Source organism: Arachis ipaensis, chromosome B7, assembly GCF_059453495.1.
Source record: "Arachis ipaensis isolate K30076 ecotype BB chromosome B7, ASM5945349v1, whole genome shotgun sequence".
In the NCBI taxonomy this organism is placed as follows: domain Eukaryota; kingdom Viridiplantae; phylum Streptophyta; class Magnoliopsida; order Fabales; family Fabaceae; genus Arachis; species Arachis ipaensis.
The window spans coordinates 123,786,658-123,799,589 of record NC_142442.1 but is presented as its reverse complement, the minus strand read 5'-3'; the positions used below and the strand labels follow the sequence as shown (position 1 = coordinate 123,799,589).

At 38.8% G+C, this 12,932-nt stretch overlaps 1 non-coding gene across 1 annotated transcript; it reads right to left on the bottom strand.

Annotated features, from left to right (window-relative positions):
* Positions 1–11,913: 11,913 nt before the first annotated feature.
* Positions 11,914–12,021, bottom strand: LOC148553992 (small nucleolar RNA R71). Its single transcript, XR_015893427.1, has one exon. It is a non-coding gene; the product is annotated as a small nucleolar RNA R71 (small nucleolar RNA).
* Positions 12,022–12,932: the final 911 nt, after the last annotated feature.

Genomic DNA, 12,932 nt, shown 5'->3' with positions numbered 1-12,932 from the left:
CGCTCATATGGTTGGAGCTATGTTTCATTGATAGTTTGGAATTTATAGTATATTCTCTTCTTTTTATCCTATTTGATTTTCAGTTGCTTGGGGACAAGCAACAATTTAAGTTTGGTGTTGTGATGAGCGGATAATTTATACGCTTTTTGGCATTGTTTTTAGTATGTTTTTAGTAGGATCTAGTTACTTTTAGGGATGTTTTCATTAGTTTTTATGTTAAATTCACATTTCTGGACTTTACTATGAGTTTGTGTATTTTTCTGTGATTTCAGGTATTTTCTGGCTGAAATTGAGGGACTTGAGCAAAAATCAGATTCAGAGGTTGAAGAAGGACTGCTGATGCTGTTGGATTCTGACCTCCCTGCACTCAAAATGGATTTTCTGGAGCTTCAGAACTCGAAATGGCACGCTTTCAATTGCGTTGGAAAGTAGACATCCAGGGCTTTCCAGAAATATATAATAGTCCATACTTTGGCCAAATTTAGATGACGCAAACTAGCGTTCAACGCCAGCTTTCTGCCCAATTCTGGCGTCCAGCGCCAGAAAAGGATCCAAAACCAGAGTTCAGCGCCAGAAATGGATCAAAACCTGGGGTTCAACTCCACAAATGGCCTCTGCACGTGGAAAGTTAAAGCTCAGCCCAAGCACACACCAAGTGGGCCCCGGAAGTGGATTTATGCATCAATTACTTACTTCTGTAAACCCTAGTAGCTAGTTTATTATAAATAGGACTTTTTACTATTGTATTTGTCATCTTTGGACGCCTGGTTCTTAGATCAGAGGGGCTGGCCATTCGGCCATTCCTGGACCTTTCACTTATGTAATTTTCAATGGTAGAGTTTCTACACTCCATAGATTAAGGTGTGGAGCTCTGCTGTTCCTCAAAGATTAATGCAAAGTACTACTGTTTTCTATTCAATTCATCTTATTTCGCTTCTAAGATATTCATTCGCACTTCAACCTGAATGTGATGAACGTGACAATCATCATCATTCCCTATGAACGCGTGCCTGACAACCACTTCCGTTCTACCTTCGACTGAATGAATATCTCTTAGATCTCTTAATCAGAATCTTCGTGGTGTAAGCTAGAATGATGGTGGCATTCAAGAGAATCCGGAAGGTCTAAACCTTGTCTGTGGTATTCCGAGTAGGATTCAATGATTGAATGACTGTGACGACCTTCAAACTCGCGATTGCCGGGCGTAGTGACAGACGCAAAAGGATAGTAAATCCTATTCCAGCATGATCGAGAACCGACAGATGAATAGCCGTGCCGTGACAGGGTGCGTTGACCATTTTCACTGAGAGGATAAGGTGAAGCCATTGACAAGGGTGATGCCTCCAGACGATTAGCCGTGCCGTGACAGGGCATTTGGATCATTTTCCCGAGAGAAGACCGAAAGTAGCCATTGACAATGGTGATGTATCACATAAAGCCAGCCATGGAAAGGAGTAAGACTGATTGGATGAAGATAGCAGGAAAGCAGAGGTTCAGAGGAACGAAAGCATCTCTATTTGCTTATCTGGAATTCTCACCAATGAATTACATAAGTATTTCTATCCTTTATTATTTATCTTTTAAATATCTAATTCAATCACATTTAACCCTACCTGACTGAGATTTGCAAGGTGACCATAGCTTGCTTCATACCAACAATCTCCGTGGGATTCGACCCTTACTCACGTAAGGTATTACTTGGACGACCCAGTGCACTTGCTGGTTAGTTGTGCGAAGTTGTGAACCATGGTATTGGCATCATGTGTTTGGCGCCATTACCAGGGAAAGAAAGAGCGATGAATTTTACATAATCAAAAGTGTAATCACAATTTCTGCGCACCACTAGCCGGCTTAAACTCCGCGAGCCGTGGCTCGTTTCCTATGACATTATATACTTATATTTTGCTGTATCTTATCTGTTTCTTGTGCCTTAAGCTAGTAGCTTCGTTAGTACATTTTGCGCATTTAAAATCCTGTTTTTGAGCTATATCCTTCATCGGGCTTCTAGATTATAATATTTCTTCTCTCTATATATATATATATATATATATATATATATATATATATATATATATATATATATGAGCTTTAGAACTGTCATAATCTCTGATTAACCTTTACTTTACGGTGCGAGGTAAGGCTTAGGGTAATTAGGGTGTTACATTTAGTGGTATCAGAGCGGTTCGTCCTCGTGAGCCTGAGGAATGGACCGAGTGTGATTCATTGCATACTCTGTGTCTTTTTCTTTGATGCTATTAGGTTATCTACCGGATATTGCATAGCATGCTTGTTTGTGAGTGCCTGTTTAGGATAATTGAAGCACTAGGCTTTTGATATTGAGACTGATCACCTTGATATCGATTGTTTGGTGTAGACAGAATCCTGAATGGCTACTCACAGGCGAGGTCGTACTCGTACTCAAAGAGAGAATGAGAGTAACCCGTCGACGGATAATCACACTGAATTAATGACGACGATGATTAACTCAGCTAACACGATTCAAGAGGGCACTACTATGGCTATTCATGCCTTACGGCAAACAAGGCAATCCGCCGGAAGCGAAAATGAAGAAGGTGCTGAGGACAACTTAGTTGGTGTTCCGAGAACTCTAGCTGCTTTTCTGAAAGCTGACCCGCCAATTTTCAATGGAACGATAAATTCTGCTGAAGCAAACAACTGTTTCAAAGCTGTGGAGGGTGCATTACAGACTCAACAAGTCCCGAGTAATCAGTTCGTGGAATATGCAGCTTATCAACTAATAGGAGATGCTCAGCAATGGTGGCAAGGAGAGCGCCGACTGCTACCCCTACAGAAGGTGGACATTACATGGACATTATTCCAGGAAGCTTTCTACAAAAGTACTGGCATGAATCATTAAGTGAGGCCAGAGAGTTAGAGCTATTACAGTTGAAGCAAGGGTCCATGACTATAGCTGAATACACCAGTAAGTTCGAAGAACTCTGTAGGGCCTCGAGAATAAGTCAGGGTACTCCTGAGTCCTATGAGGGATGGAAATATGTCAAATACGAAGTAGGGCTGAGGAAAGATATCATGTGTGTTGTGGCTCCATTGGAGATTAGAAGATTCTCCGAATTGGTGGACAAGGCAACAATTGTAGAAGATTATGCCAAGAAGGTGACTTTGGAGAGAGATGTTCGTGGCGGTACTAGTAGCAGAGGTCGTGGGAAGTATGTTCCATCAAGAGGCAAGAACTCCAAGAACGGTAGGCATGCCCCTCAGCAATCCCAAGTTCAAAGACATATCAGAGGCATTGACCATGACCAGTATCACCGGGCGAGAGGAGCAGGTAAGCAGGCGTGGGCTCAACAGGAAGAGTTAAGGTACCAGAGATGTGGAAGATACCATCCGAAAAAGTCATGCATGGCTGGGTTCAGTGGATGTTACTACTGCGGATTGTCAGGGCATATCTCTAGGCGTTATCCTTACAAAAAGGACCAAGGTGCAGACCGGTCCCAGTGACGGGGTTAAGGATCTCCAATTTGAGGTAACGATACACTGGATAACCGAGTTTTAATCACGTTGTAGTAGGTTGCAACTTGACTCTTCTTATTAACTTATGATGGAGACCACGATTTGGAACTAGGAAGATTATATTAAATGTCAGGCTTAGGACCAGAGCTTAGCTTAGTTTTATTTTACGGGACGTTGCCGTTAAGGTTGGCCAAACTTAGCGTTGGAGGAGCTAATGGGAGCAGATAATTCTGGTGGGTACAATCAGGTGATTGGGGTAGTGATAACCAATTAGAGTGACACAGCGGAAGGCGTGAAGAAGTATTGACACGGTAGAATTACGAAAGGTGAAATGTTGTAACGACTTAAGTTAGGATTGGCAATATTAAGTAGTAAAACACTTCATGGAAAGAGGGATCAGTTGCAAGGAGCCGGAGTGAAGGAGGATAGTAATGGGAGACTTAATACGAGAGAGATTACCAGTAAATGCTTGTGAATCGATCTATCTCTCTTTTGTAATCAGCGTTGAAGAACTTTATTCTGTGACCTTTCTTGATAATTAAATTGAACGTTCCCTAAATCAAATCCCTATTTGCACGTGTCCTTTCACACAAGTCGTACCCCTTAGCATGAGCCTAAAACCTTCTTTATTCACAGACTAGTGATAAAATCAGTAGGGACACATTTTGATTCAATGTGCCATTTTGTTTTCTTCAAAGATTCTTAATTTGGAATCCCTTTCTTGAAGTGCACTCTAATTTTTCCTTCTGGTGCATTTTCTTATTCTCTATAACCTTGTCTAAATCCAACATAGTGTACCTTTTCGATTTCTTACGGATGCCATTCAAAGTTGTTTGCTTTCTCTGGAGCTCGGTATCCCTTCAAATAACTCGGGCTTAATTCGGCATCACATGCCATCCTTAGACGCAACCATCGATAAGTTAGTTCCATAGGACGCAACCTCTGAATACGAAGGATGAAACCGGCGAGCGTGCAATCTTACGAGGAGTTGTGAAGCCTTACTTTTACGAATGGCGTTACCTATGACTAAATTGATACACAAAGATGCTCTATTGACTCCAATGCTGAATTGTAATTCCTCCAGAACTTGAAAGAATGATTCGCTATATCACCGGTACTTGTGTTATGTGAAGCTTAGGGACCAGTTAGGATCTACGATAATGCCTCGTTGAAAGTCCTGGAGTGCGTATCGACATAGTATTAGGAGGTAATGGTTGGTGCGTTGCGATGGTTGAAGCCATACGAAGTGGAATCTCTGACTCACGATATGGAGCCTGCTGCGTTTGTACTTGTGTTAAAGATGTGGAGCAAGGAAAACTACCTCCATGAAGATGGAGAAAATTACTCAAGGAATACAATTGGGAGTTAAGCTACTACCTAGGGATAATCACATTTGGTTTTAGTTCTCACGTGTAGATCATAAGAGAGTAATATGACGTTTGGTACATGGTGAATTATTAAGTGCAGAGATAAGTAGAAAAGAAGAAAATAAGTAAGAAATAAATTTAGGCTTGAATTTATGGATGAGTTTAATATTTGATTTTAGTATGATAAGTAGAAGTTTAATAGTTGCTTAGGATGTCTAAGGAAGGTTGAATTGTATACGTTGGTGCAATTGTAGATGAATTGGACATCTAGATGCGGAATAAAGGGTGTGGTGGTATTGAGAACCTTGAGATTTTGTTAAATGAGTAAGTAAAATGGAAAATAGAATATTTTAAGTGTTGGGATGATTGAGTGTGATTGAGTGGATGGTATTGAAATTGTGGTTAGTAGGAGAATTGTTGTTAGGCTTTGAAAGTGTTGAATCGTTGGAAATTGAAGGGTATTGTACTTAGGGCTGTAGAAAATTATTTGAGATTAAAAAATTAGGTATAGAGATGCTAGGAGGCATTAAGTTGTGAATCATTCTTAGGGTAAGTGTAGATCCTGTTCGGGTCAAGTTGATGAAATTCAGGAGTACGCCTAGGTTTATAACACGATAAATGATGTATGACTTGATTGAGCATTTGGATTAGTTAGTCAATTAGTGTTTGAAAAATTAGAGTGGCGCAGCAGAAGCTTGCGGAATGCAATAGCTCATGATAGTTGTGAGTAGAGGTCGTAGGACGAAGATTAAGCGTATCTTAGGCTTGAATACTTGAAGACTTTAGTCGGTTAATGTAAATAGAAGTTTCTAAGGACTAAGTTTGATTGCAGTAGTAAGGGTAGAAGGAATTAGGATAGGTTGTGAACATGAGGGTAGATGACTAAATTTGATATTGGAGGGCACGTGAGTGCAAGTGTCGAGTTTGAAAGACAAGCATTGTGGTATTTGTTCATGATGACTTTGGGCTTAGATGGAAATAGGAACTGATTTATTCGAAGGATAGATTTGGAGAGCATCGAATTGAAGTACTAATGTTGTATTGAAGTTGATCGAAGGGAACTAAGAGTGAGCAGGACAAGTAAGATATATGCTTGAATTCAATTAGAATATGGAGTTATACATAAGAATAAAAGATGTAAATAGGAAATTGGGCTGACGTGGAGGAACGAAACGATGAATGGTGAGCGATAGGTTTAAGTCGAGGAAACGTTTAGGGATGATGATAGGGTGATCCAAATTTTGAGGGCAAAATTTCTTATTTGGTGGGGAGAGTGTAAGAACCGCGCTTAATTAACCGCCTAATTAGATAATTTACTTGCCCAAATTAGGTTCCAAATTATTAGAGTGAGAATTAGGGGATTTAAATATGATTTTTGGACTCAGTAGATTTTTCTGAGTCAGAAAATGTATCTTCTGCGAAAAACCGTGAAAAACTACAAAACGGTAGTAAAACCGGGTGAACCGGTTCAAGTCTGCCCGATACTATGTGAGAAAAATTTAAAACAGTGAAAAACCTTAGAAAAATATTAGAAGTCGAAAACCGGGCATTAATTTTAAAGGTTTAGCCCAAAAGTGGGCCAAACGGGCTAAAAACGCTAACAGGTTAGACCGGACCCAAGTTGGGCTCAAGCCCAACACTATATAAGTCCCTTTAAGTGACCATTCCAGCCACTTAAACACCAAACCAGCAGCAGCAACGTGAAAAGAGGGAAGAGAGGTAGGGTTCCAAAAAAATTTACTATTCATCATCTTCTTCTTGGAGCCATATCTCACTCTCCGGAGCTCCGATTCATGTGCCGTCAGTTGCCACGCAAAGCTCTTGTCGAGCTCTTCGATTTCATCTAAACAAAATGGTAAGGTATTTCCAGTTTCTTGCCCAGTTATCCCTTCTATTACAGATTCGGTTTTTGGCTATGGTGAATGAATGGTTCTTGTGATTTTAATTATTTAGGTACACTCTAGCATTTAATTATTATTGGGTTTTGTCCCAATCATCATTGGGTAAGGTGAGCCTACTTGATCTCTTGTGATTTTGTGTATATATAAAATCCTAGGTTGATTAGTTATAATTTGTGTGTACATAGCTTGATTATTGTGAGTGTGGAAGTCTTTGGAGTTGAGTTGATGCTTGTTGGAGTTGATTGGTGGCTCTAATTGTGTTGGAAAGCTTAATTTGCGCTCAATTGGGGTTTTGGTTCATATTGGGAATCGGCCAAGGTATGGTTTCGATTTTCTCTATGTAGTATATAATATTCATGGACATTTAGACTAGTGACCTATAGGATATGTTTGAATTTAAATGGTTGTTGAGTTATTAAATGATGATATGTGGTAATTTATGATGAATTAATGATTGTTGGATTTGAGTATGATGAGTGATGGTAATATGATAATGATGATTGATTGTGTAAATTAAAAAGGCATAATGATGATATAAGTGATGTTGGATTTGATGAATTGGCATTATGGTTGTAAAATTGTGATATATTGGTGTTGATGTTGAAGATGATGAAAATGTGAAGGGAAATGTTGTAATGTTAGTGTATTAGGGCACAACAGGTTAATTTTGATGAAAGATGAAGTTTTTGAATGGTTTGGTATGAGTTGGAATGTGTATGGTAAGAAAATGTGTAAATTGTGAAGTTTGGTGAAATGGGATTTTTGGTGAAATTTTTTCGAACATAACTTTTGCCTTGGTTTTCAAAAATTGATGAAACTTGTCTAGAATTAAAGATCTTTGAAAATCCTTTAAATCGATATAAAGTTTGTGAAATTTGGAATTTTATGGAGGAAGTTATGATCATTCAAAGTTGGTGTTAAAAATCTGAAATTCTGCAAAGTTGCAGAATTTCATGATTTCTGATATGTGCGAGCGCACACCCTTGTGCAGAAGCACACCCTACGGAAATTTTGACCTGTGCGGACGCACACACCTGTGCACACGCACAGGCAGGGAAGTGCGTTCGTTTGCAGCGCTAGCACAGCTTGTGCGCGCGCATATCCAAGGAAGAACTTTAACATGTGCGGACGCACACGTTGGGAAGGCCAGTCTGTTAGGGGCGCTGGTACAGGTTGTGCGAGTAAATAGATTCTGTAAATGTTTGCCATCTGTGCGTACGCACACCCCTGTGCGTACTGATGAACGGATAATTTATATGCTTTTTGGCATTGTTTTTAGTATGTTTTTAGTAAGTTTTAGTTAGTTTTTATTATGTTTTTATTAGTTTTTAAATAAAAATCACATTTCTGGACGTTACTATGAGTTTGTGTATTTTTCTGTGATTTCAGGTATTTTCTGGCTGAAATTGAGGGACTTGAGCAAAAATCTGATTCAGAGGCTGAAAAAGAACTGCAGATGCTGTTGGATTCTGACCTTCCTGCACTCGAAGTGGATTTTCTGGAGGTACAAAAGCCCCTTTGGCGCGTTCTCAATTGTGATGGAAAGTAGACATCCTGGGCTTTCTAGCAATATATAATAGTCCATAATTTGTCTTAGATTTGATGGCCCAAACTGGTGTTCCAGGTCAGCATAGAAATTCGGGCGTGAAAACGCCAGAACTGGCATAAAAGCTGGAGTTAAATGCCCAAACTGGCACAAAAGCTGGCGTTTAACTCCAAGAAAAGTCTCTACACGTGAAAGTTTCAATACTCAGCCCAAGCACACACCAAGTGGGCCCGGAAGTGGATTCTACATCATTTACTCATTTTTGTAAACCCTAGGTTACTAGTTTTCTACAAATAGGACCTTTTACTATTGTATTTAAAAGAATCTTTGGGACGTTTAGTCCTTAGACCTTTGAGGCTGGCCATTCGGCCATGCTTAGACTATTTTCACTTATGTATTCTCAACGGTGGAGTTTCTACACACCATAGATTAAGGTGTGGAGCTTTGCTGTTCTTCATGAATTAATGCAAAATACTACTGTTTTTCTATTCAATTCACGCCTTCTTCTTCTCTAAGATATACACTCGTTCTTCAACTTGATGAACGTGATGATCCGTGACACTCATCACCATTCTCACCTATGAACGCGTGCCTGACAACCATTTTCGTTCTACATGCAATCAAGCTTGAATATGTATCTCTTGAGTTTCTAATCTAAGATTAGAACCTTCGTGGTATAGGCTAGAATTATTGGCGGCCATTCCTGAGATCCGGAAAGTCTAAACCTTGTCTGTGGTATTTTGAGTAGGATCTGGGAAGGGATGACTGTGACGAGCTTCAAACTCGTGAGTGTTGGGCGTAGTGACAGACGCAAAAGGATCAATGGATCCTATTCCAACATGATCGAGAACCGACAGATGATTAGCCCTGCGGTGACAGCGCATTTGGAACATTTTCACTGAGAGGATGGGAAGTAGCCATTGACAACGGTGATGTACAACATAAAGCTTGCCATGGAAAGGAGTATGAATGATTGGAAGAAGTCAATAGGAAAGCAGAGGTTCAGAAGGAACAAAGCATCTTCAAACGCTTATCTGAAATTCTTACTAATGAATTACATAAGTATCTCTATCCTATTTTATGTTTTATTCATCTTTTAATTATCAATCTTCCATAACTATTTGAATCCGCCTGACTGAGATTTACAAGATGACCATAGCTTGCTTCAAGCCGACAATCTCCGTGGGATCGACCCTTACTCACGTAAGGTTTATTACTTGGATGACCCAGTGCACTTGCTGGTTAGTTGTGCGGAGTTGTGACAAAGAGTTGAGATTACAATTGTGCGTACCAAGTTGTTGGCGCCGTTGCCCGGGATTGTTCGAGTTTGGACAACTGACGGTTCATCTTGTTGCTCAGATTAGGTAATTTTATTTTATGTTTAAGCTTATTGCTTTTCAATTTTTGAAAAATTTCAAAAAAAATGTGTATTTCTATTTTGTTCTTCAGAGTTTTTAAGAATGAATTCTAGAGTTTCATGATGATTTGTTGAAGTCTGGCTGGCTGAGGAGCCATGTCTAATCTTTTGGACCGAGGTTTCAACTTATCATCACAAGGGCTTGTTGATTTCTATCAATCTTGCTGTTGAAAGTAATGATCTGCTAAAGCTTGGCTGGCCATTGGCCATGTCTAGTGTTTTGGACCGGAACTTTCACTGAAAGCTTGGCTGGCTAGTAAGCCATGTCTAATTCCTGGACCGGAGTTTCAGACTAACATTGCATGATTCCTGGAGTTCTCATTAAGAATTTTGAAGTCCTTTTTCTCTTTTTCCATATAATTTTCGAAAAATCACAAAAAATTTATAAAATCATAAAAACCAAAAATATTTTGTGTTTCTTGTTTGAGTCAAGTGTCAATTTTTAAGTTTGGTGTTAATTGCATGTCTTTATTCTTGCATTTTTTGAATATATGCATTATGTTCTTCATTGATCTTCAAGTTGTTCTTGATGATTTCAGTGCTCTGATCTTTAATTTCTCTTATTATGTGTCTTTTTTTGTTTCCTACATGCATTTTTAAATTGTTATAGTCCTTAGTATGCAAACTTCTGAGTTTGGTGTCTTGCATGCATTGTTTATTTGATCTTAGTTGCATTTTTTATTGTTTCTCATCATTAAAAATTCAAAAAAATTTTAAAATTGTGTCTTTTCAAGTAAATAACACAGAGAATTGAAGATTCAGAACATTCAGCAGAGGAATTACACAGAAAAACTGGGCATTCAAAACGCCCAGTGAAGAAGGAAAATTGGCGTCTAAACGCCAGCCAGGGTGCCTAGCTGGGTGTTAAACGCCCAAAAAGGTAGCATTTTGGGCGTTAAACGCTAGAATGGATGCCATTCTGGGCGTTTAACGCCAGGACACTAGAGGAAAGATTTTGTTTTTAATTCAAATCTTTTTCAAATTTTCATAATTTTTCAAAATCAAATTTTTTTCAAATCATATCTTTTCAATCATATCTTTTCAAAATCAATTTATTTCCATTTTTTAAATTATTATTATTTTCGAAAATCCTTGCTACAATTAATGATTTAACTAAAAACTTTCAAGTTGTTACTTGCCTATTAAGAAAGGATCAACTTTTAATTCTAGAATCATATCTTTTAATTTCCTGTTAGTCAAGTAATCAACTTTAATTCTAAAAATTTCTCTTTTTAATTTGATTCTCAATCATATCTTCTCAATTATATCTTTTCAATCACATCTTTTTCAAAATTAATTTTCAATCATATCTTTTTGATTTCTAATTTCAAAATCTTTTCCAAAAATCACTTAATTTCTTTTCCAATCTTAGTTTTTGAAAATCATTTACCAAATTTTCAAAATTGCTCTTAATTATTTTAAAATCTTTTTACTTTAATTTCAAAAATTCTTCCCCTCTTCCCGAATCCTTCTATTTAAAGGACTAACACTTCTCCATTATCAGCAATTCGAACTCTGTCCCTCTTGATAAGTTCGAATTCTCTCTTCTCTACCTCATCCTTCTATTTTTATTTTCCTCTGACACCTCAAGGAATCTCTATACTGTGACATAGTAGATTCCAGATTTTCTTCTCCTCTCTTTTCATATGAGCAGGAGCAAAGACAAGGGCATTCTTGTTGAAGCTGATCCTGAACCTGAAAGGACCTTGAAGAGAAAGCTAAAAGAAGCTAAAGTACAACTCTCTATAGAGGACCTAACAGAAACTTTCAAAAAAGAAGAAGCCATGGCAGCCGAAAACAACAACAATGCCAACAATGCAAGGAAGATGCTTGGTGACTTTACTGCACCTACTCCCGACTTCTATGGGAGAAGCATCTCAATCTCTGCCTTTGGAGCAAACAACTTTGAGCTTAAGCCTCAATTAGTTTCTCTGATGCAACAGAATTGTAAGTTTCATAGACTTCCATTGGAAGATCCTCATCAGTTCTTAGCTGAATTCTTGCAAATCTGTGACACTGTCAAGACCAATGGGGTTGATCCCGAGGTCTATAGACTTATGATTTTTCCCTTTGTTGTAAGAGACAGAGCTAGAACATGGTTGGATTCACAGCCTAAAGAAAGCCTGAACTCTTGGGAAAAAGCTAGTCAATGCCTTATTGGCAAAATTCTTTTCACCTCAAAAATTGAGCAAGCTTAGAGTGGAAGTCCAAACCTTCAAACAGAAGGAAGGTGAATCCCTCTATGAAGCCTGGGAAAGATACAAGCAATTGATCAGAAGGTGTCCTTCTGACATGCTTTCAGAATGGAGCATCATAGGTTTTTTCTATGATGGTCTATCTGAACTGTCCAAGATGTCATTGGACAGCTCTGCTGGAGGATCTCTTCATCTAAAGAAGACGCCTGCAGAAGCTCAGGAACTCATTGAAATGGTTGTAAATAACCAATTCATGTACACTTCTGAAAGGAATCCTGTGAATAATGGGACAAATCAAAAGAAAGGAGTTCTTGAGATTGATACTCTGAATGCCATATTGGCTCAGAACATAATATTAACTCAACAAGTCAATATGATTTCTCAGAGTCTGTCTGGAATGCAAGTAGCAACAGGCAGTACCAAAGAAGCTTCATCTAAAGAAGAAGCTTATGATCCTGAGAACCCAGCAATGGAAGAGGTGAATTACATGGGAGAACCCTATGGAAGCACCTATAATCCTTCTTGGAGAAATCATCCAAACCTCTCATGGAAGGATCAACAGAGGCCTCAACAAGGCTTCAACAACAATAATGGTGGAAGAAATAGGTTTAGCAATAGTAAGCCTTTTCCATCATCTTCTCAGCAACAGACAGAGAATTCTAAGCAGAGCCACTCTGACTTAGAAATTGTAGTCTCTGATCTAATTAAAACCACTCAAAGTTTCATGACTAAAACAAGGTCCTCTATTAGAAATTTGGAGGCACAAGTGGGTCAGCTGAGTAAGAAAGTTACTGAACTCCCTCCTAGTACTCTTCCAAGCAATACAGAAGAGAATCCAAAAGGAGAGTACAAGGCCATCAACATAACCCACACGGCCGAACCTGGAGAGGAGGAAGAGGCAGTGATCTCCACTGAGGAAGAGCTCAATGGACGTCCACTGGCCTCCAAGGAGTTCCCTAATGAGGAACCATGGGAATCTGAGGCTCACACTGAGACCATAGAGATTCCATTGAA